This window comes from Vanellus vanellus (genome assembly GCF_965231255.1).
Source record: "Vanellus vanellus genome assembly, chromosome: 17".
Classification (NCBI taxonomy): domain Eukaryota; kingdom Metazoa; phylum Chordata; class Aves; order Charadriiformes; family Charadriidae; genus Vanellus; species Vanellus vanellus.
Genome location: NC_138922.1, coordinates 234003 through 259284, shown reverse-complemented (window position 1 = coordinate 259284; position 25282 = coordinate 234003).

The window sequence follows — 25282 nt, the reverse complement described above, 5'->3', positions numbered from 1 at the left end:
CGCTGGACTCGCTCCAGCAGTTCCCTGTCCCTCTTGAACTGGGGAGCCCAAAACTGGACACAGTATTCCAGTTGTGGCCTCACCAGTGCCGAGTAGAGGGGGAGAATGACCTCCCTCGACCTACTGGCCACACTCTTCCCTATGCAGCCCAGGATTCCATTGGCCTTTTTGGCGACAAGGGCACATTGCTGGGCCATGCATAATTTACTGTCTACCACAACCCCCAGATCCTTCTCCTCCAAGCTACTTCCCAGCAGGTCAGCCCCTAAGCTGTACTGGTGCCTAGCATTCTTCCTCCCCAGGTGCAGGACCTTGCACTTGGTTTTGTTGAACCTCATTAGGTTCTTCTCTGCCCAGCTCTCCAGCCTGTCCAGGTCACGCTGGATGGCAGCACGGCCCTCTGGGGTGTCAGCCACCCCACCCAGTTTGGTATCATCAGCAAACTTGCTGAGGATACACTCTGTCCCCTGAATGATTGTTCTCACTGTAAAAAATGCCTTTCCTGTGTCAAGGTGAAGCCTCTCCCGGTTGCTCCCAGTCCTCTCTATGTGGCTCGTTATTAAGAGAGGCTCTCCATCCTCTTTGTACTGGCCTTTAAGTACTGGAAAGCTGTGATGAGTGCATGGGAAGAGCATCACACGAGGCCCAGTATGGGATGTTTTGGGGGAGGAACCGGAGGCAGGGAAAGCGAGGCTCCCGGGTGGTACTGAGAGGAAGAAACGGGAGAAAACTCGAGGGAAGATGGGATAACATGGCTGTCACTCAAGCATTGGCTGCTGTTCCGGATGCTTGCCTGGCCATGCCTGCTTCTGATCAGCGCAGCTTGTCCTGTCTTCTTCTTAAGTTCTATTCCTAACTATTTTCCCTGCTGAGGGGCTCTCTAGTCTGTGTGTATATGTATGTACGGTAGCCTATTAGGATGAACCTGGGAGCTCATGAGAGCCTTGAAGCTTCAAGTTGCAAACTTCAAGAGGAGTTTGGCTTGTTCAAGGGTACTTGTAGGATGGATCCTTTGTCTCGCCCCTAGAAACTTGCACACAGGCACAAATAGGCCTTCTGGTGTCTCTGGCAGTTGGCCAGGACCCCTTGTGCCTCCTGTAGCCAACTTCTTCTGTAACCTCACCCTTATTTCCACTCGCCCTGGTCTGTCCAGGTGCTGGCACCCCAGAAGAACAGTCCCAATGACCTCTGGTCCCACTCCAGTGACTGGGTCCACCGAGACAGGAACCACGAACCACGGCGACCTGTGGTTTGACTCCAGTCGCTGGCCCCTAGACTTCCATACACACACATACACACAGAAGAGAGAGCCCCTCACCGTGGAAAATAGTTCAGCAGACACCAAACAGAAAGGGATCCTTCTGGGCTGTCCAAACCGCCAAGCTCATCTGTCGCTGAGAAAGAGTTCTGCTCTTCTTCTTTTCCCTGAGGCTGGCCAGATGAGATTAAGGAGCCGATGAAACAGCTGACCTCTCCGCAGCAGACAGCCCCTTTCTCATCTCCTCTCCCTCTGGATTCAGACCCAACTGATCTGGCAGTGGCGGCAGTGGTCCCCTTTACCTGGCTCGCAGGCCTTAGGGAAATGCGAGGCTGGTGGGGGTGTGGGTGGGGCCTTGGCTGCAGCAGCATTCTGAGCTCTGAGCCCCTTGGTCAAACCCCAGTCTCTTCTTCTCACATCTTGTTTGCATGCTGGTGTGCCCAGGCACGCTGCTGATCACCGTGAGCCACGACGCACCCTTGGAAGTGCAAAACTACTGGGAAGTGCGCCCAGAGCAGGGCAGGCTGGGAAGAGCAAGAGACCCACGGTCGTGGGGAAGAGATATCCCAAGGAAACGTCCAGGGATTGGGAGAGGGAAGCAGGTGGCCAGAGAGGTAGAAGTGCCAATGTGTGTAAGAGAGGGAAGGTCGTGTGGGCAGGAAGAGGCTCCAGCCACCTCTGTGCCTTTCATAACCACGCTGGATCGTCCCTGTCCCTCTGACCCCTGCCAAGTTGCTCCTGACCACCCGGGACAGCACATCCCTTTGTGGCATGGCTGGCTGCTGGCTACTCCTGCCTTCACACGGGTCTTCCCTGCAGGTCCCCGCATTGTCACAAGACTGTTTAAGGGCCCGGTGTGTCTGAAATATGAGGGGAGGCTGGGATAGCTGGGATTCTTCCTATACCTGATGGAAGGGAGTGAAGAGGGAGCCAGACTCTTCTCTGTTGTACCAACTGGCAGCGCAAGAGGCAACGGGCACAAATTAGAACACATTAAATGTGGGATGGGGCCTGAAGAGCAGAGCCCTGAGCACTGCTCAATTAACAAGCGGGGATGTGTTACAACTTGTAGGCCATAAACATCGGGAAACTTGACAAAAGGTACAACACTGAGATAAGCAAGCTCCAGGCCCCCTGCCAAAAGAAGCCTTAAGAACTGTGTCCTTCAAGATAAGATATGTTTGCTAGCGTGAATCTCTGACCAATTAGATGCAGCTGTGTGAACAGTCTATGAACACAAAAACTCATTCCATTTAAAAACACGTAGTTAATGTAAGTATATATAAATGAATGATTGCGCACAACAAACGGACTTTCTGCTTGCATCAAGCTGCGTCCCGTCTCTCAATCGCAGCAATTAAATTCCATTTCAAGGCAAGAAACCACTTTCTTGCCGTGAGGGACAGTGGACCAGGTTGCCCAGAGAGGTTGTGGAGCCTCCATCCTTGCAGATACTCAAAAGCCAACTGGACCATGTCCTAAGCAATCAGCTCAAGCCGACCCTGCTGGAGCAGTTGGCTCAGACTGAAGGATCTCAGGAGGTCCCTTCCAGCCCCAGCAATTCTGAGATTCTGTGACCAGATAAGAGCAATGGCCCCCATTAAAAAGTATGTCACCCAAAATGTTCTGTGACAGAAAGTGGTTCACGCATATTTTGTTTTTGTTTCCCGTGGCTGGTTGAGCCTTGCTGAAGGCAAGGTAAACAACATCTACTGCTCTTCCCTTCTCCACCAAGCTAGTCACCTCACCACAGGAGGCTACCAGCTTGGTTAAGCATGACTGCTCCTTCGTAAATCCATGCTCACTACTCCCAACCTCCTTCCTGTGCTACCTATGTTTGGAAACTACTTCCAGGATAGGATGTTCTGCTCTATGGTCTTCCCAGGCTTGCCTACGCGGAGACAAGAAGAGGTTGCGGTGTGTGCTGAGCCACTTCAAAACCTTGCAAGTTCCTTCAAGGCAACTTTCATCCCAAAACAAGGGCTTACTTGAGGGCACACATCAAGATGCTCACACTCAGAAACTCTGGCAACAATGCTGGGCTGACCGACGAGGATGGGATTCGAACCCATGCGTGCAGAGCACAATGGATTAGCAGTCCATCGCCTTTACCACTCGGCCACCTCGTCAGCATACTGCTGCTGCTCCTGCCACTGCCACCACTGCCGCTGCCACAGCTCCTGCTGCTGCTTCTCCTGCTGCTTCTTCTCCTGCTCCTGCTCCTCTTGCTCCTGTTCTGGCTCCAGCTACAGCTCCAGCACCTGACGCCTACACCTTTGTATACTCTTTAGCACCAGAGAGAAGGAGCCAGCCTCCAGCTTTTGCCTTTGGGGAAGGGTCCATTCTCTCGACAGCCGAGCTGAGCTCCCAGTACCGTTCATAGAATCATAGAATGGTTTGGGGTGGAAGGGACCTTAAAGGTCATCTAGTTCCAACCCATACCCCCCCACACCCCCTCCGGGCTATAGGCAGGGATGCATTTCACTAGACTAGGTTGCTCAAAGCCCCATACAACGTGGCCTTTAACACTTCCAGGGATGGGGCACCCACAGCTCCTCTGGGCAACCTGTCCCAGTGTCTCACCACCCTCACAGCAAAGAATGTCTTACTAAGAAGGTAATGCTTACAGCCTTGGTGGATAAGGGGAGAGCAAGAGATGTCATCTGCCTGGACTTCCTAATATCTACTCTAACCCTCCCCTCTTTCAGTTTGATGCCATTACGCCTCGTCCTATCACTACGTGCCCCTGTAAAAAGTCCCTCCCCACTTTCTTGTAGGACCCTTTGAGTCCTTGAAGGCTGCTATAAGGTGTCCCTGGAGCCTTCTCTTCTCCAGGCTGAACAACCCCAACTCTCCCAGCCTGTCCTCACAGCAGAGGTGCTCCAGCCCTCTGATCATCTTCGTGGCCTCCTCCGGACTCGCTCTAACAGGCCCATGTCCTTCTTATGTTGGGGGCCCCAGAGCTGGATGCAGTACTCCAGGTGGGGTCTCTTGAGAGCGGAGTAAAGGGGCAGAATCCCCTCCCTCGACCTACTGGCCACGCTTCTTTTGATGCAGCCCAGGATGCGGTTGGCTTTCTGGGCTCTGAGCGCGCATTGCCGGCTCATGTTGAGCTTCTCATCCACCGACACCCCCAAGTCGTTCTCCTCAGGGCTGCTCCCAATCCATTCCCTGGCCAGTCTGTACTTTTGCTTGGGATTGCCCCGGCCCACGTGCAGGACCTTGCACTTGGCCTTGGTGAATTTCATGTGGTTCGCACAGGCCCACCTCTCAAGCCTGCCCAGGTCCCCGTGGATGGTATCCCTCCCCTCCAGCATGTCGACCGCAACACACAGCTTGGTGTCATCGGCAAACTTGCTGAGGGCGCACTCAATTCCACTGTCCATGTCCCCAACAAAGATGTTAAATAATACTGGCCCCAGTACGGACCCCTGAGGGACCCCACTCACCACTGGTTACCACTTGGACATGGAGCCGTTGACCGCAACTCTTGGAGGGCGGCCATCCAGCCAACTCCTTATCCAACCGAGTGGTCTGTCAGTCAAATCCGTCTCTCTCCAATTTAGAGACCAGGATGTCATGCCGGACAGCATCAAATGCTTTGCACAAGTCCAAGTAGTTGATGTCAGTTGCTCTTCCCTTACCCACCGACACTGTAAGGCCGTTGTAGAAAGCCACCAAATTTGTCAGGCACGGTTTGCCCTTAGTGAAGCCACGTTGGCCATCACCTATTTTCCATGTGCCTTAGAATGGTTTCCAGGAGGATCTCCTCCCTGATCTCACTGAGCACAGAGGTGAGACAGACTGGCCTGTAGTTCCCCGGATCGTCCTTTTTTCCTTTTTTAAATATGGGGGTTGTGTTTCCACCTTTTCCAGTCAGCGGGAACTTCACTGGACTGCCACAACTCCTCAAACATGATGGATAGTGGCTTGGCAACTTCATCCTCCGGTTCCCTCAGGAACATGGTGTTCTTCTACAGCGGGTGGTTCCTCATTCTCCCAGTACGTGCCCTTGCCTTTCAGTGACTTGAGCGGTGTGGCCAGAGCACTTGCCGGTGAAGACTGAGGCAAAAAAGCCGTTGACTACCTCAGCCTTCTCCATATCCCGGGTGACCAGGTCTCCCATTTTCTTCCGGAGAGGGCCCACATTTTCCCTAGTCTTCCTTTTTCTGTTGGAGTTTGTCGAGGAGCTCGTCCATGCTCATCCGTGCTCATCCGTGCAGGCCTCCTGATGTTTTTGCCCGACTTCCTCTTTGTTGGGATGCATCGCTCCTGAGCTTGGAGGAGGTGATCCTAGAATATTAACCAGCTTTCTGGGGCCCATTTTCCCTCCAGGGCTTTATCCCGTGACGCTCTGCCAAGCAAATCCCTTGAAGAGGCCATAGTCTGCTCTCCCAAAGTCCAGGGCGGTGAGCTTGCTGTGCTTCCTCCTTCCTTCCCTAAGGATCTTGAACTCCACCATCTCATGGTCACAGCAGCCAAGGCTGCCCTTGAGCTTCACATTCCCCACCAGCCGATCCTTGTTGGTGGTGAGAACAAGGTCCAGCATGGCACCTCTCCTCGTTGGCTCCTCGGTCACTTGGAGAAGGAAGTTATCATCAGCTCATTCCAGGAACCTCCTGGATTGCTTACGCCCTGCTGTGTTGTCCCTCCAACGGATATCAGGGTGGTTGAAGTCCCCCATGAGAACCACGGCTTTTGAACATGAGGCTGCTCGTACCTGTCTATAGAGGGCCTCATCCGCTCGGTCTTCCTGGTCGGTGGCCGAGATCATTGCCCTGCAGGCGTGCTCACGTCTCCAGCTCCTCTTGCTTGTTCCCCATGCCACGTGTGTTTGTGCATTAATTTGGGCCCCCAGTGAAGCTGACTTACTGGCTGGAGTGGCTGGAGTTCCTGTGTGCTGCACTCCAGGTGCTCTCCTGCTGACTAGTGATCCTTCTCCAGGCTCTGGGCATCTATTGCTGGCACTGGCATCAAAGTGGTAGGGCTGGGATGGATTGAGGTTCCCCTCCCCTGGCAACTTTAGTTTAAAGCCCTCTTCATGAGCTTGGCAAGCCTTAGTCTGAAGATGCTCTTCCCCTTCTCTGACAGATGGACCCCACCAGCCCGCAGCAGACCTGGTTTCTCAAAGCGAATCCCATGGTCTGAGTAGCCAAATCCCTGGCTGTGGCACCCGTCCTGTAACCATTTGTTGACTCGCCAGACTCGACTGGTCCTTTCAAACCCCTTTCCTTTGACCGGGAGGGCTGATCAAAAAACAAAACTACCTGCACTCCAGAATCTTTTACCACAGCTCCACAGCTCCCAGGGCTCTGTAGTCCTTGTTGATATTCCTCAGCCTGCTCCTGGCCATATCACTGGTGCCACACGTGAAACAACAACAGCTGACAATAGTCGGTGGACTGTACGAGCTTTGGTAGTCTCTCAGTGACATCCCTGATACAAGCCCCGGGTAAGCAGCACACCCATCTAGAGGGTGCGTTGGGTCGGCAAATGGGTGCCTCCATGCCTTTCAGAAGAGACTCACCTACTGTATCAGCCATCCCTTTTTCTTGGTTGCACTGGTCGTTATACAGGGATCAGACCGGGCTGCCTTACTCAGCTCCAGCCACTCACCTGATGTGACTGGTCTTTCCTTTTCAGTCTGCAGAGCGAGGAAGCAGTTCCGCAAGGGCACCTCAGGCTTTGGGGGAAGTCTCTTCCTCCTGCTGGTCCTTGCCATTGCAAGCTTCCGTTTGTCCTGGTTCCAGCAAGGATGGGGCTAATTTCCCCAAGGAGCCGGCAGGGGAGGCAAGTATTCCATACCACGTGACCCATGCCCAGCTATAAGAGGAGCTAGCCGGGGAGAGGGAGTCAGTCGCCACTCGGGGGCGGGCTGCGGTGGTGCGGGTCTGGTCGGTGCGCTTCGCGGCGGTGCTGTGATTGCGTTCTTATATTCCTTTACCGGTGTTATTGTTTTTCTTTCTTCTTCCCTTTGTCTGTTCTGTTAAATTATAATATTTCAACCCACGAGTTTCGCCCTTTTCTGCTGATTTTTCCCACGGCTGTGGGAGTCGAGCGAGCGGCTGCGTGGTTCTTTGTTGCTGGCTGAGGCCAAACCACGACAGTCCTTTGTGGCGCCCAACGTGGGGCACGAAGGGTTGCAATAACGACAGATCTGACCAGAACTTGTTAAAACGGATTTCTTATATGCATTTCTCCTATTAGTTAAATAGTCGCCGGTTACAATGTTGCTTCGTTTGTTTACATGGCTGTGTTATGTAAATTCTTATATGCTGTATGTACTCCCCGTGATGCTGTTTGTTATCTCGGGGAGAGGGATCAGGACTATCATTTTGTTGTCTTGTGCAATATCAGCTTATGATATGGTAACATCACTATTCAAGTGGCTTTGTTGGGGTTTCTATGCAGTATTGCTGTCCTGTCCATACCTTGGTTACCGTCTCTCAGAAGTTATCAATAACCACACCCAATCTATGGGAGAAACAGGGGGAGATACTTTCACCAGCTCTTTTGCCTCCTTTTTCTCCTTTGGGCCAGGTATAACACCTCTTGAGAATTTTGAATATCCTTGGGACGCTCAAACCAGTGTGTTCCTATTGCTATGTCTCCTGAATGTTTTTCAAGTCTTATTTAGGGTAAAACAACTGTTTAAGACTACCACTCAGAAATCTGTCCCAAGGCCAGATAGTCAGGGGTGGCATGGGATGTGGGAGAACATGGGCAGGTATCTAGAGAACTTCTCACCTCCAATGGTTTGGGACTTCACCCTTGAACAACTACAGGACCCTGATAAAGTAATAGAATATTTGAAAGGAAAATGCTGTGGCTATTCCAGAGAGGCACAACTTACGGCACTGTGTTGGGCCCTGGCCAGTATCTACCAAACACTGCTCAGTACTATGCAGGACCCTCAGGGAAAAGAGGGGAAAGCCAGACCAGCAGACAATGAGGCTACTCCAACCCCGGTGGCAGACAATGAGGCTACTCCAACCCCAGTGGCAGGCACTGTGGCTACTCAAACCCTCGTGACAGACAATGCAGCCACTCAAATCCCAGCGGCAGGCACTGCAGCTGAACCGGACAACCGACCTGTGCCAGTATCAGTTGCTCCTATACAGAAGAAGAAATACACCAAGAAATCAGTTCGCATAGTAAAGGATGATGATGATGAACCAGGGCCATCAAAGGAACAGGAGGAAGAGACAGAACCAGAGATAATCACTCGATCCCTATCCCTGAGTGAGCTGCGAGATATGCAAAAAGATTTCAGTCGACTTCCTGGTGAGCACATTGTCACCTGGCTGCTCTGATGCTGGGATAACGGGGCCAGTAGCTTGGAATTAGAGGGCAGGGAAGCTAAGCAGCTGGGATCCCTGTCTAGGGAGGCAGGCATTGACAAGGCAATTGGGAAAAAGACACAAGCCCTCAGCCTCTGGAGGCAACTCCTGTCAGGTGTAAGGGAAAGGTATCCTTTCAGTGAAGACGTTGTATGTCGTCCAAGCAAGTGGACCACCATGGAAAAAGGTATCCAGTACCTGAGGGAATTAGCCGTACGAGAGATGATTTACTTCGACCCAGATAATGCGCAGTTACCCACAGATCCTGATGAGGAAGGTTTGTACGGAGCGCACCATCATCATATGCCAACTCCTTGGCAGTGATGGAATGGAGAGGTGAAGAGGGACCAACGGTGGATGAGGTGGATGGACGACTCCGTCAATATGAAGAAAGCCTATCTTCCCCCTTCGTTTCAGCTCTGGAGAAACTGTCCCAGAAGGTCCGGCAACTTGAAGAGAGTATGTCCTACTCCCCACCTGTACAGGCCAGCGTCTCAGCTATTAGGAGCAGGCGTTTCCCTACTTACTCAAGAGGGAGAGTATAGGGGGTACACACCACGAGGCACCCTGTGGTTTTACCTACGTGACCACGGAGAGGACATGAGGAGGTGGGATGGACAACCTACTTCAACCCTACGGACAAGGGTACGTGAGCTGCAAGGAAGAACAATCACAAAAGGGGATCCCTCCAGGAAAAGTGCAACTCCTGTTTCCAGCAGACAGTTCCCCAGACAGAATGGAAGGCCTGATCTTACCTCCGATCCTCTTGAAGGGACTTCCAAATAATTTTTGCAACAAGTGAGTAACGTATACTATGATCAGGATTAGAGGGGCTCTGCCTCCAGCCAGGTGGGGGAAAGGGACAACCGGGTTTATTGGACTGTGTGGATTCGATGGTCTGGCACATCTGAGCCACAGGAGTATAAGGCTCTGGTGGACACTGGTGCACAATGCACCTTAATACCATCACATTACAGAGGAGCAAAACCCATTTGTATTTCTGGAGTGACAGGGGGATCCCAAGAGTTGACTGTACTGGAAGCTGAAGTAAGCCTAACTGGAAATGAGTGGCAAAAGCATCCCATTGTGACTGGCCCAGAGGCTCCATGCATCCTTGGCATAGACTATCTCAGGAGAGGATACTTCAAGGACCCAAAAGGATACCGGTGGGCTTTTGGCATAGCTGCCTTGGAGACAGAAGAAATTGAACAGTTATCCACCTTGCCTGGTCTCTCAGAGGACCCCTCTGTGGTAGGGTTGTTGAGGGTCAAAGAACAACAGGTGCCGATTGCTACCACAACGGTGCATCGACGGCAACATCGCACTAACCGAGACTCTGTGATTCCCATCCATAAGTTGATTCGTCAACTAGAGACTCAAGGAGTGATTAGCAAGACTCGCTCACCCTTTAATAGTCCCATATGGCCAGTGCGAAAATCTAATGGAGAGTGGAGGCTAACAGTGGATTATCGTGGCCTGAATGAAGTCACACCACCGCTGAGCGCTGCCGTGCCAGACATGCTAGAGCTTCAATACGAACTGGAGTCGAAGGCAGCCAAGTGGTATGCAACGATTGATATTGCCAATGCATTCTTCTCAATCCCTTTGGCGGCAGAGTGCAGGCCACAGTTTGCTTTCACTTGCAAGGGCATCCAGTACACCTGGAATCAACTGCCCCAGGGGTGGAAACACAGCCCCACCATTTGTCATGGACTGATCCAGACCACACTGGAACAGGGTGAAGCTCCAGAACATTTGCAGTATATTGATGACATCATTGTATGGGGCGACACAGCAGAAGAAGTTTTTGAGAAAGGGAATAAAATAGTTCAAATCCTTCTGAAAGCTGGCTTTGCCATAAAATGAAGTAAGGTTAGGGGACCTGCACAGGAGATCCAATTTTTAGGAATAAAATGGCAAGATGGACGCCGTCAGATCCCAATGGATGTGATCAACAAAATAGCAGCTATGTCCCCACCGACTAGTAAAAAGGAAACACAAGCTTTCTTAGGTGTTGTGGGTTTTTGGAGGATGCGTATTCCAAATTATAGTCTGATTGTGAGCCCTCTATATCAAGTGACGCGGAAAAAGAATGTTTTTAAGTGGGGTCCTGAGCAACGACAAGCTTTCGAACAAATTAAGCAGGAAATAGTTCATGCAGTAGCCCTGGGGCCAGTCAGGGCGGGACAAGACGTTAAAAATGTGCTCTACACTGCAGCCGGGGAGAATGGCCCTACCTGGAGCCTCTGGCAAAAAGCACCAGGGGAGACTCAAGGTCGACCCCTGGGGTTCTGGAGTCGGGGATACAGAGGATCCGAAGCCCGCTATACCCCAACGGAAAAGGAGATATTGGCAGCATACGAGGGGGTTTGAGCTGCTTTGGAGGTGGTTGGCACTGAAGCACAGCTCCTCTTAGCACCTCGACTGCCAGTGCTGGGCTGGATGTTCAAAGAAAGGATCACTGCCACACATCATGCAACTGATGCTACGTGGAGTAAGTGTATTGCACTGATCACACAGCGAACTCGAATGGGAAACCCCAGTCGTCCAGGAATACTGGAAGTGATCATGGACTGGCCAGAAGGCAAAGATTTTGGAATATCACTAGGGGAAGAGGTGACGCGTGCAAAAGAGGCCCCACCATATAATGAACTGCCAGAAAATGAGAAGAAACATGCCCAAGTTCACTGATGGGTCCTGCCGTATTGTGGGAAAGCATCAACAGTGGAAGGCTGATGTGTGGAGTCCAACACGACGAGTTGCAGAAGCCACCGAAGGACAAGGTGAGTCGAGTCAGTTTGCAGAGGTAAAAGCCATTCAGCTGGGTTTGGACATTGCTGAGCGAGAGAAATGGCCGGTACTTTACCTCTATACTGATTCATGGATGGTGGCAAATGCTCTGTGGGGGTGGTTACAGCAGTGGAAGCAGAACAACTGGCAGCGCAGAGGTAAGCCCATCTGGGCTGCTGAACTGTGGCAAGATATTGCTGCCCGGATTGAGAATCTGGTTGTGAAAGTACGTCATGTAGATGCCCGCGTCCCCAAGAATCGGGCCACTGAGGAACATCAAAACAACCAGCAGGTAGATCAGGCTGCTAAAATTGAAGTGGCTGAGGTGCATCTGGACTGGCAACGTAAGGGTGAACTATTCATAGCTCGGTGGGCCCACAATGCCATCAAGGAAGAGATGCGACATATAGATGGGCTCGTGACCGAGGGGTGGACTTGACCATGGACACTATTGCACAGGTTATCCACAAATGTGAAACGTGTGCTGCCATTAAGCAAGCCAAGCGGTTAAAGCCTCTTTGGTACGGAGGACGATGGCTAAAATATAAATATGGGGAGGCCTGGCAGATTGATTATATCACACTCCCACAAACTCGCCAAGGCAAGCGCCACGTGCTCACAATGGTGGAAGCAACCACTGGATGGCTGGAGACATACCCTGTGCCCCATGCCACCGCCCGTAACACTATCCTGGGCCTTGAAAAGCAAATCCTATGGCGACATGTCACCCCAGAAAGAATTGAGTCGGGCAACGGGACTCACTTCCGAAACAGCCTCATAGACACCTGGGCCAAAGAGCATGGCATTGAGTGGGTATATCACGTTCCTTATCACGCACCAGCCTCGGGTAAGATAGAACGATGTAATGGACTGCTAAAGACTACCCTGAGAGCCACGGGGGGTGGGACCTTCAAACACTGGGATACCCATTTAGCAAAAGCCACCTGGTTAGTTAACACTAGGGGATCTGCCAATCGAGCTGGCCCTGCCCAATCACAACTTCCACGTACAGTAGAAGGGGATAAAGTCCCTGTAGTGCATATGAAGAATATGTTAGGGAAGACAGTCTGGGTTAGCCCTGCCTCAGGCAAAGGCAAACCCATCCGTGGGATTGCTTTTGCACAAGGACCCGGGTGCACTTGGTGGGTGATGCGAGAGGATGGGGAGGTCCGATGTGTACCTCATGGGGATTTGATTTTGGGTGAGAATAGCCAATGAATAATTTTATGATGTTAAATGTTAAATAACCTTGCTGGTGTATGTTATCATTATCATTGCTATCAATGGTACTACAGAAGAATCACCCAAATCAATGACAGATGGACTTTGATGAGACTGAGTAAAGTGCATGATGATGTAATAAGAACTGATCTCAGTATCTGGTACCCTGCAATTTTCCTTAAGATCAACATCTTTAATCTGCGGACTGTGGGCATGGACTGCATCAGGTACACCAGCCTCAGCAGCTGGCGCCCAGCAATCTCCTTGAGATCGACATCTTCAACCTGTGGACCATGGGCATGGACTGCATTGGGTTCCCCAGTCACGAGCTTCAAATACAGCACCCAACAGTTCAGCACTACACATCATCTGATGTGCCCTGAGAGACTGTTCTCACCGATGGAGCCTACCGTCATGGACTATGTGAGCTTAATGGACATTTTTAAGGGATGGCTCATAGACTATGGGAACTGAAAGATCTGGGCATGACATAGATGGTATGGAATAAGGGGTGGATAATGTCCTGGTTCCAGCAAGGATGGGGCTAATTTCCCCAAGGAGCCGGCAGGGGAGGCAAGTATTCCATACCACGTGACCCATGCCCAGCTATAAGAGGAGCTAGCCGGGGAGAGGGAGTCAGTCGCCACTCGGGGGCGGGCTGCGGTGGTGCGGGTCTGGTCGGTGCACTGCGCGGCGGTACTCTAATCGCGTTCTTATATTCCTTTACCGGTGTTATTGTTTTTCTTTCTTCTTCCCTTTGTCTGTTCTGTTAAATTATAATATTTCAACCCACGAGTTTCACCCTTTTCTGCTGATTTTTCCCACGGCTGTGGGAGTCGAGCGAGCGGCTGCATGGTTCTTTGTTGCTGGCTGAGGCCAAACCACGACACCGGTCTTCTACATTATTGGCCCCCTACCCTTCTGTGTGTGCCTGCGGGGGAGTTTTTGGTTGTTTGGCCATGGGCTATGGGAAATAGGTCTTTGTGGGAAATAGGTCTCAGTGTTCACATCAGAAAATGACTGAACGGCAGAGCCCCACGCTCGTTTCCGGGAAGGAACGCGGTAGAGTCACCCCGGAGGGGCTCAGTGCCTCTAAAGGACTTGAGCCTGACTTTGAGTTTAATTTGCCACCAGCCACGTTCCCCTCACATTCTGGAAGGATACCACCAGCTCATTTGGACAGGAGTCACTCACACTTGACTGGTGGACTTTTCACCAGGACACAGCATGTGCCTCAGGCTTGGCTGTGGCGTGTCTGTGCTGTTCCCCACGGCGCTCACCCAGGATCTCCTCACAGGCTGCTTCTCTCCCAGCACAGCTAACAGTCAGGAATGAAGAGGCAGCTGAGGGGCACCAGCCCCACTGCACTCGACTCCTCTTTTTACCTGCCAGAGCTCCAGTGCCGCAGAGAGTTGAAACCACTGCACTGGTCCCATGAGCCCAGGCCGCTCTCTGCCTTGAAGGTCAGACCTTGAGCTGGGGAAAACGGTGCAGAGGCCGGGCTTGCTGCTCCTGGTGGATAACATAAAGGTGGGTATGGGACTGTGTGCTGTTGGATGGACACAGACGGCAGGGCCCTGGGAGCCTCTCTTTCTCTTCCGCCTGGTTAATTCCTGACCTGGACAAAGGGGAGCAGCGCACAGCCTTGGGGTTGGGACCAGAACCACTTGCACCCTAGCCACTCGCAGGTGTTTCTCCAGCCCCAGCCTACCCCATGGGCCTATAACTGTGGAGATGCATGAATAAGGAGGACTGGCAGATTCAGGATTGCCTCTGGGGCAGAAGCCCACAGCAGAGGAAGGACTGGCTTGGGAAATGCCAGCGAGCTCCTTCCCAGACTGCTGGCACTCCCCGTTGTGGATATGAAAAATTCCTGGAGATTCTTGCGGTTTCTGGGTTCTTAACAAAGTCTCTCCTAACAAAGTAGCCAGGTCCATATTGGCTCTCATAATCCGCCAGCCCGTTGAGCCCCTGTTGCAATCAATGCAGCTCAGGGATAGTGAAAGGAAAAAGTGGGCTTCTGTGATACTTTCTTTTGTGTATTTAGAGGTGTGCCAACGAGTAATGGGGCTCCTTCCACAAGAGCTCTCAGCCCACACTGGTCTTTATCCCATCTTCCCTTGAGTTTTCTCCCGTTTCTTCCTCTCAGTACCACCCGGGAGCCTCGCTTTCCCTGCCTCCAGTTCCTCCCCCAAAACATCCCATACTGGGCCTCGTGTGATGCTCTTCCCATGCACTCATCACAGCTTTCCAGTACTTAAAGGCCACTACAAAGAGGACGGAGAGCCTCTCTTAATAAAGAGCCACATAGAGAGGACTGGGAGCAACCGGGAGAGGCTTCACCTTGACACAGGAAAGGCATTTTTTACAGTGAGAACAATCATTCACTGCAACAGCCTCGCCAGGGGCTGGAGGTTATCAAGGTGCGATTGGACACAGTGCTAGGTAATCTCATCTAGGCTCCCTCTCCCATGGAAGGCTGGACCACATGATCTTCTGCGGTCCACGCCGATCGGGGCGATTCCATCATTCTATGAATGCTCTATGAATACTTTGGGTTGTGTCTTTCGAGGTGTGCCAATGAGTAATGGGGCTCCTTCCACAAGAGCTCTCACCCCACACTGGCCTTGTCTGCGTTGCTATGGGATGTCAGGGGCAAAAGACGAGGCGCTCCTCAGCCCAGGAAACTAGGGAGAAACCCACAGTCTTGCCAAACCCACAGGAACTCTTGTGGCTACTCAGGGGGTTGGGACTGGAGAAGAGGGGAGAATGAAACAGGACTCTCAGGCAAAGCTGATGCCCAATGTCTTTAATGAGAAAATCAAAGGAAAATGGAAAAGACGAGAGCTTAAGCAAGGCATTTTGGAGGCTGAGTAAAGCTCAGAGAAGGACTGCCGTCCGAAGCAAAGCCTGCACGCCAGGGACGCTTCTTTTCCGATTCCCCTTCAAGGCTCGGGCAATCGCGTAACACCTAGACCCATTGCTACGGAAGGAAGGAGGCGGTATTTCCTGGGGAGCATAAGGCAAAGCAGAGCAAGAGGGGGAAAGAGAGAGGCTTCCTTGGGAAGGGACGGAAGGCCAGTGCAGGCCCCTTCCTCCAGGCGGAGCGGTGGGCGCTCGGCTCCTCTACAGACCGTGGCCGCGCTCTCAGGGCTGGCTCCTGGGCTCTCCTCGAGGCTTGCGACCCTCAGCCACGGGCAGGCAATCCACAGGCTTCAGCATAAGAGGTTGCCCCGTCCCAGAGGCCCGCAGAGCCCACGGCCCAGACCGGACCACCCAAAGCCCCCCAGCCCCAGGGAGCCCCCAGAAGCAATGGGCACACTGCCAGCGCTGAGAGAGCTCCCCACGGCAGCCGACGCGGTGGATCCCACGGCTGTGCTCTGAGGGAAGGAGCTGAGGATTGGGCCCGGCAGCGTCACCAGGACTGGCGAGGGCTGGATCGCAACGCTGGAGTCGGCGCACCGGATGACGCACGGCTCGTTGCAGCTGTTGGCAAGCGGGGTTGGGCCGCAGGCAGCCGCAGCTGGCAGGCACGGGCCGTAGCACGACATGTCTCGCAGAGGGGGGCGACCCTGCAAGACCAGGAGGGAGCAGAAGGCATTAGCTGTCGGGCCCTTTCAGACTCCCAGCTTGGCTCCTCTGAGAACGGGTAGGCCCCGGTCTTCCTGGGAAGTTCCTGCCCGTGCCAGGAGGAACCAAGGCAGGTCGCTGCACCATGGAAGGGAGAGGAAGCCCCTGTTGACCGGTTAGACGGTACTGGTGGTCCAGCCACAGACTTCAGCAGAGCGACAGCTGTAAAAGAGCCCAACTGACTCCCTCTCGGAAGGGAACATAGCCTTCCCTCTACTCTCCCCAACTCCCCTCCCAGAAGAGAGAAGCGCAGTGTATTTTCAAGCCTGGACTACATATCAGAAGGGATAGCAGTCCCCGGACAGAAATCCTACCAGCAGGAAGAGGAGTGAGTTCAGACTTACCAAGTTCACCGCGCAGAGCAAGGGAAGAGATGTGGATGGAAGGGCCTGGAGTGGCACAGGCTTTTTATATGGTGAGCCAGCACCTCAGGGGACCTGGAACACACCTTCTTTGTGAAGCACGTTAACAAACAGCAATTTGAGGCTTGCAAAGCACAGCCAACAGATGAAGAACTTGTCTCTTTGATCTGGAAGGTCTGGCCTGCATTTCCCTATTGGGTGAGAGCACAGTGATGCCTTAGATGCTGGCTCCTCAAAGCAACGGTCGTTTGAGGTGCCATGCCAGTTCCCAGGGAAAGGTTTCAGGAGCTCCAGGCCCTGTGTGTGTGTGTTGCTCACGTCCTTGCTGGGGAACGTGACTACCACTCTCAGTCAGGCCTTCATCTGCAGAGCACTCCTGATGAAGACCACTTGCGTGGGTCTCCTGTTGAATGGCGGAGGCTGACGCTGAGAAACACAAGGCCCCAGAGGGCCACGGAAGGGCTCAGCAATCAGCCAAGCCCCAGCTGGGTTCCTGTCCGTCCGAGGGACACGGAACGGACGGCACTCAGATCCCCAGAGCTGGTTGGAAGGTAAAGGACAAAGAAGGACCCTCTGTGAGATGGAGAGAAGCGCCATGGTGTGAAGGGATGGGGGCACTGGGACCGTTCCTAGAGGTGGCCAGGTAGCTTGGTGGTGGCCTCAAAACAAAGGTAAAAAGGGGAAGGGGGGAAAAAAGGTCTTGTTCTATGGAAATCCGTCAATGCTCATGCTTAAAATTCTCATTCTCAAAGTGGGTAGTCAGACCCAAGGGTGCAAAGTCAAAGTGGCTGAGGAGTAAACGCACAGGCATTTGACCCAGGCTGCTTTTCACTTTCGCTTGCCTTGCCAGCCCTGGGAAGGACATGTCGTCTTGTGGCTACAGTTCAAAGGACAAGGCATCTTGCGGAGCAAGGATGGGCCTGTGCTGTCCGCTTCCTGCCCTCAGGTGTTAGACACGCCTGCTGAGGCAGGTGGATGCATGTGCTCTCTCCCGCTGCCTCAGCTTTGCTCAGGCGCAGCAAATGCCTGGCTCCTCACGCGGCAGAGGAATGCCTCCCCACCCATCCCGCATCCAGCTGCGGGGCAGGATGGCAGGCCAAGGAGGACAGCAGCCCAGCCATGCCACTCACTGCCTGCTGTAGCGGAGCTGTGACGAGCTGTGTCATGCTCCTGTCTGGTGGCAAAGGAGGCTACGTGAGGAGCAGAGTGTCTGTCCTGGTGTCTGCTTCTCTTTGCACCACCAGAAGGCAGAGCAGAGAGGGAGGAGCAGCAAGGCCGCGCTCCAGTTCTCTCCTTACCCACCGCGGCCTTTGGCATTTACTGGTGCACATCAGTAGTTTGAGCGCTCATCCATTAGTGCCCTGGCTGGGAACAGAGCAGCCATAGGGCAGGTCGTCCCATTCGGGGAGTTTCCCTCGGGGCTGGTTCCTGCTGGCAGCTTCCCCTGCAGACATTGCTGTGGGCAACGCATGCCTCTTCTGTGGGGCTGGGCCACGTCTCAAAGGGCCACATCCGGGGGCTTTGGGAGCTGGAAGAGATAGGCAGCCACTTCCCTGCCCTTCAGTTGAGGACATGCTGGGAGTCGAGGGCCTCGCAAGCCCCTCACAGAGCCTTTCAGGAGGGAGCATCACTGGCTGCTTTGTCAGTGTCTGCACTTCCAGTTCCACCTGGCAAAGAAGCACGGGTGGCTGCCTCCCACCCTGGCACCATACTGACTCCAGGGACCTCTTTCTGCCTGTACGGAGTGAGCACCTTTCTGCTCTGAGCTGTGGCACTGGGTCGGCCGTCCCGGCAGGATGGCACAACAGTCCCAGAGCGTGGCCCTGCTGGAAACGACGGCAGAAGTGAGACAGAGCCATCAGTCCTTTGCAAAGAAGGCAGAGGAGAAGGCAGCACCCTTCCCCCAGACACCACGGCCGCCCGGGTGAAAGCGTGGCCCATCTTCCCAAGCTGCATGGGCAGCCAGAGGCAGCTCTCAAGGCTGGTCACGTCCGTGCTGTCCCCCTTTGGCTGCTGTTTCAGCAAGGAGCACGACAGGATTTCAAGGAGTCACCAAGCGGTTGGGCAAGACGCTAGGAGCCATGACAACACTGTACACAAAGCTTCATTTCCGCAGGAACGCGGACATGAGGTTGTGCCTAGGGTCCTCTGCACGTCTGAGTCCATTTACCCCAGAGCCCCTGATGCCAGCGCACGGATGATTCGCACCGAGGTGGAGCTGAGGTCTCTCATAGCGCCTCAGCGCTTTTTGGTGGCTCACAGGTGATGCCGAGGTGGTCTGCTGGTGCCACCTTGCAATTAAAGGGCCTTGAATGTGCCCATTTGTCCCTGCGCCAGGGAAAACAAGCCAGACCCTCTGGGTCAGTGACCTGAACAAGCCACCCAGCAATGATGCAAAAATGAGTGTTGCTCGGGAAGGCTGCGCCAAAGAAAATTGGTCCACTTGGTGATGGTTCTCTTTCAGGCATGAGTCAGCAGGCTCCTTCATTGCTCTCCAGGGCCTTGTTGAGCTGTTGATTCTCCTTGGGAGAGTAAGAGTAAAGCCCTGGCAGGCAAGGCAAGGGCTCTGCAAAAGAAAACACTCTGGCCTTCCCTGACTGAAAACAACAGCTGAACTCCTGGGCTCCCTTTGCACAGCTGGAAAGTGCGTGCGTCACCGAGGCCCCAGGGGAGCATCTGCCACCAAGGCGGGCACTGATGTTGCTCAGGGTCGGCCTCAGTCCATCACAGAGAGTCCCTTTGAGTGGTCTTCAGGCGTGCTCCACAGGCAAAGTCCAAAGTAAGTGGCAGCCACCTTCCCCCGGATGGGCAGGACGTGCACAACATCCTACTCATGACCTGAATCTGCCGCCAGGCCTCACCAGCAACTGGAACGAGACCTCAGTGGTCTGGGGAAGAAACACAATTGCTATCAATGAAATCACTTCAGTGCTACCCAGGATGAAAAGGGAGCCAAGCATTTCAGGCAAAGGAGGCACGTCTTTCATCTACCAACAGAGCTTTGAGAAGCCAAAATTGCTGTTTCTCAACGTGCTTCATGCTTGTGTCATTTTCCAGCTCCCCTGGGGCTCTGGGCCACAGCATAAAAGCGTGCCCAACTCGCAGCTCCTCTACCCTCTCCTCGTGCCTTCCTCTGCTCTGCGAAGTTGGTGAGTCTCAGTTCATTTTGCCTCTTATCTCCTCGGTTGGCAGGGCAGTTTTTGTGGAGAGGGCTGCATGCTTTTTGCCTCCCTTGTCCTCGGTGAAGGGTCTAGGATGTGAAACAGGGCCTTGTTAACCGAGCAGCTGGGGGTAGCAGCGTGCCTCCATGGGGCAGGCATGCCTGGGAGCGGCAAGGCCAGCTGAGCTACAGGCTGTGAAGGAGTGTGACTTGAACGGGGGGAGCTTCCTTGCGTTTGGACGGACCCTCTTGGAGCACCCTGCAGTTACAAACAAATACCCACTGCAGGCCCACCAAACTGCCCAGAAACGCCCTCTCTGCTGACACTGGAGGTCCATCAGCTGTCGGGCCATGCTGCTGCTTCCACCTTTGAGAATGCTTCCCAAGTGGGACCCTGCGTTTTGTGGGGGCGTTGCAAGTAATTCTGGCCAAGTTAGCCCAGGTGCCTGTGGGGACAACATCCCAGGCGGGCGAGAGAAGAGGTCTTCAGACACTGCAGGGGGTCAGCAGGCAGCGGGGAGGTTAAGGTGGCAGAGAGGAGGGTGCGTTGTGCTGTGCTGCCAAAAGCGAGCAGGGCACCATTGCGGGCCCTCCTGCTGCACACAGCTTTCTTGACTCGTGGGCCATCCCAAATCTCTCCGCTGAGCTCCCAGGCACTGCCAGTTCTCAGAGGAGCCAAGCTGGGAGTCTGAAAGGGCCCGACAGCTAATGCCTTCTGCTCCCTCCTGGTCTTGCAGGGTCGCCCCCCTCTGCGAGACATGTCGTGCTACGGCCCGTGCCTGCCAGCTGCGGCTGCCTGCGGCCCAACCCCGCTTGCCAACAGCTGCAACGAGCCGTGCGTCATCCGGTGCGCCGACTCCAGCGTTGCGATCCAGCCCTCGCCAGTCCTGGTGACGCTGCCGGGCCCAATCCTCAGCTCCTTCCCTCAGAGCACAGCCGTGGGATCCACCGCGTCGGCTGCCGTGGGGAGCTCTCTCAGCGCTGGCAGTGTGCCCATTGCTTCTGGGGGCTCCCTGGGGCTGGGGGGCTTTGGGTGGTCCGGTCTGGGCCGTGGGCTCTGCGGGCCTCTGGGACGGGGCAACCTCTTATGCTGAAGCCTGTGGATTGCCTGCCCGTGGCTGAGGGTCGCAAGCCTCGAGGAGAGCCCAGGAGCCAGCCCTGAGAGCGAGGCCACGGTCTGTAGAGGAGCCGAGCGCCCACCGCTCCGCCTGGAGGAAGGGGCCTGCACTGGCCTTCCGTCCCTTCCCAAGGAAGCCTCTCTCTTTCCCCCTCTTGCTCTGCTTTGCCTTATGCTCCCCAGGAAATACCACCTCCTTCCTTCCGTAGCAATGGGTCTAGGTGTTACGCGATTGCCCGAGCCTTGAAGGGGAATCGGAAAAGAAGCGTCCCTGGCGTGCAGGCTTTGCTTCGGACGGCAGTCCTTCTCTGAGCTTTACTCAGCCTCCAAAATGCCTTGCTTAAGCTCTCGTCTTTTCCATTTTCCTTTGATTTTCTCATTAAAGACATTGGGCATCAGCTTTGCCGGAGAGTCCTGTTTCATTCTCCCCTCTTCTCCAGTCCCAACCCCCTGAGTGGCCACAAGAGTTCCTGTGGGTTTGGCAAGACTGTGGGTTTCTCCCTAGTTTCCTGGGCTGAGGAGCGCCTCGTCTTTTGCCCCTGACATCCCATAGCAACGCAGACAAGGCCAGTGTGGGGTGAGAGCTCTTGTGGAAGGAGCCCCATTACTCATTGGCACACCTCGAAAGACACAACACAAAGTATTCATAGAGCATTCATAGAATGATGAAATCGCCCCGATCGGCGTGGACCGCAGAAGATCATGTGGTCCAACCTTCCATGGGAGAGGGAGCCTAGATGAGGTTACCTAGCACCGTGTCCAATCGCACCTTGATAACCTCCAGCCCCTGGTGAGGCTGTTGCAGTGAATGATTGTTCTCACTGTAAAAAATGCCTTTCCTGTGTCAAGGTGAAGCCCCTCCCGGTTGCTCCCAGTCCTCTCTATGTGGCTCTTTATTAAGAGAGGCTCTCCGTCCTCTTTGTAGTGGCCTTTAAGTACTGGAAAGCTGTGATGAGTGCATGGGAAGAGCATCACACGAGGCCCAGTATGGGATATTTTGGGGGAGGAACCGGAGGCAGGGAAAGCGAGGCTCCCGGGTGGTACTGAGAGGAAGAAACGGGAGGAAACTCGAGGGAAGATGGGATAACATGGCTGTCACTCAAGCATTGGCTGCTGTTCCGGATGCTTGCCTGGCCATGCCTGCTTCTGATCAGTGCAGCTTGTCCTGTCTTCTTCTTAAGTTCTATTCCTAACTATTTTCCCTGCTGAGCGCCTCTCTATTCTGTGTGTACGGAAGTCTAGGGGCCAGTGACTGCAGTGAAACCACAGGTCGCCATGGTTCCTGTCTTTGTGGTGCCAGTTTCTGGAGTTGGATCTTTGTCTTTGTGACTGTTTTTCTGGGGTGACGGCACCTGGACAGACCAGGGTGAGTAGTAATAATGTGGCAGCTCATGGAGCATGTGAAGGTATTCAAGTGCGCGTGTGATTGGTCTTGAGTATCAATCCAGATGATGCAGCGACTGGGTAAAGTGTTCTGGGAGCCACGTCACGGTGTGAGGTTACAGAAGGAGTTGGCTACAGGAGGCACAAGCGGTCCTGGCCGACTTCCAGAGACACCATAAGGCCTATTTGCGTCCGTGTGTGAGTTTCTAGGGGCCAGAGTGAGGATCCGTCCTCCTAGTACGCTTGAACAAGCCAAACCCATTTGAAGTTTGCAACTTGAAGCTTTAAGGGTCTCATGACCTCCCAGGTTCACCACTGTACTATTTTTCCTCCTATGACTACGTCCTCCTCTTGACCAGGTGGCCTCCCCTCCAGTCCTGTGGAACCAGCTCTGAAGGGGTCATCTGCCACACCATGGGAAAGCTCTGTTCATTGTGGCCAATTCCTTGCCGGACGCACAACCACCCCTCCTCTATCTTCCCTCATTGTCCTTTCTAAAGAGCTTCTCCAGATTCACGGCAGCACTCCACTCTTGCCCAATATCCCACCTCAGCTCTGTGAACCCTCTGAGACTGCAACAGTGCAACTGTGCTGGAACTTCACACTTCTCTGACTCCATCTCACACTTCTCTGACTCCATCATGCGTGAATCTCTGTTGTGAATGAGACTGCTTAAAGAACCAGCACCAAAGGTATCAGCAAAAGCGGTTTTATTGAGATATGCTGTTGTAAAATTGGGACTTAACGAAGTTCAATGGCAAGGTTCACTGTTACTTATTGCACAAAGGATGTAACAATGATTCAAAGTTACCAATACAGAGTCAAATTTACCAGTACAGAGTCTTAGTGCACTATAATACAAGGTTATGCTATCATACCAAAGATCTGCTGTTGGTAAGAGGCCTTTCTGCCTCGAGGAGCAACTTTGAGAGGAATCCCAGCTCAAGGGGAGATCACCACCATTTGTAGCCAAATTACATGCATCACAATCTGCTGCTGCAGGCACAACAAAGCTGCAATGCCTACTGAAAGATGTGCTGGTGTGGAAAAGCGAGGAGGGAAATTCCAGCACAGAAAGCAGAGCTGTCCCTTCAAAGCAGAGCGTAAAAGGCCCCCCGTTTTGCTCCCCTTTGCTCCTGCACTGGTCAAGTCTTTACTGGAGTGAGTGGCAGCTGAGGGAACTTTGGGCTAGGATGGATGGTCGGTCTCAAAGGTTTTTGCTTTTGTGAAAGGTGCAGGAACAGGCCTTCCACATCTCCTTGCTGTTGGGGAATCTAGCACACGTGTCCCACATCACTGTACATCACACACACCGCTGTGCTCCCAAGGAGAGGCCTGAGGGGGTCCATTGTCCACTCAAGCACAGTCCAGCCAAGGGCAGGTCAGAGGTGCTGGCCTACGGTCAAAGTCTCTCGGCGAGGTTGGTTTGAATCCCACCTCTCACAAAGACCAAAAATAGATGAGCCTTGAAACCTTCAGTTTTGCTGTGAATGTTTCTGCTCACAAGGCATTTCTGGTCCCTGGGGACACAGGGAAAAGACCATGGGAAGTTAGAAGGCAGGACACAAAAGACCAGTGCCCTTCTGTGTTCCTTTACTGGAGCACATGAAGCAGACAGGCAGGCTGGAGAAGGAGGACAGAAGGCCAGGTCCCTCCCAGTAACTGAGGGCCTGTAGCACAGAGATGTGGCACCAGGACCCGTTTAGTGAGGCAGGAAAGGGATTCGCAATGCAGAGCAGGAAGCATGCAGTGAGGGCCAAGATGCAGCCAAGAGGAGGGAGCAGCCAGCCAGGCCTCCAAGGGGGGACTGAAGTGAAGGCAGGAGGGTCGTGGTAGGGGCCAGTGAGGACTGGCTGAGCTGGGTGCTGCTCTTCAAGGTGTGTTTAGCAGGGTCCCGCTTGTGAGGGCCATGTGGGCAGAGCTGAATCCTGACACATGTGCTCCCCTGCTGCACTAAGCCCCTTTCAGGGAAGGTGCAGAGGCCTTCCCCAGTCTGTCCCAGCCCAAAGACCAAAAACCTGGGAAGCTGTTTTTCTTGTGCATCAGAGCAAGAGACCAACCTGCAGACAACAGGCCTAAAAGGCTGCTGACACCAGGGACAGGGCTGTGACACCTGAGTGAAGGTTGGGCAGCATGTCTCACAGAGGAGAAGGGTGAAATCCTGCATGGCAACAGGACCCTTTCCCCTGGCTGGGACGGAAGCTCAGGCTGGTGCAGAGGCAGCGCAACTCCTGAGCACTGGAGCACCAAGATGGGGCGAGAGCACACCCTCAGGGATGGAGAGCTACCCTGCCCCAGGGGGGCAGACCCCAGCAAAAACACATGCCAGGAGAAGCTGAGAAGGGACGAGTGCCAGTGCCTTTCTAGAGCACTCAACAGTGACTCACGGCACAGCCTGAGAGCACCAGAGGGGCAGAGGGCTCCTGCCGGGGGAGCTCAGGAGCGTGCCTGAGGGGCAAAGGAGGTGGGCACCACAGGTGTGTAGACACTCACAGCAAGTGGTACTGAGCCCTTCCCTGGGCTTGGAAACTCACTCCCCGAGTGCCCAAAGGAAGTAGGGAAGGAGGACTGAGGATGGTACAGGGAAGGCCTGGCTGTCCCACCCCCATGAGGGAGCCCCAGTTGGGGCTGTGTCCGCCCTCCATGTAACCACCCTTCCATCTCCTTTCCTGCTTCCAGGGGTCACGTGTGTGGCCCAGGGGAGGGTTGGGACTCTCCTTCTTGAGAGTCAGATCACTCTTCTGAAACACCCACATGTGCCCTCTCCCTTTGCTCCCCCCACAGGGGCCTCCAGTCCCCACAGAAACCTGCAGGGAGCAGTGCCACAGGTGCCTTGTGCATGGTGTGACTCTGCCTGATGATCTCACCAGCTGCCCTGAGAAATCGGGGCTGGCTACTGACGCTGCACTTCAACAACACAGAGGTGACATCCTGCAGCCTACTTAGAGCAACCCCATGGAATGGGGCAGGACAAAACCAGACTGGCCAGGCTGCAGCCCCTCAGGAAAGGATCTGAGTCAT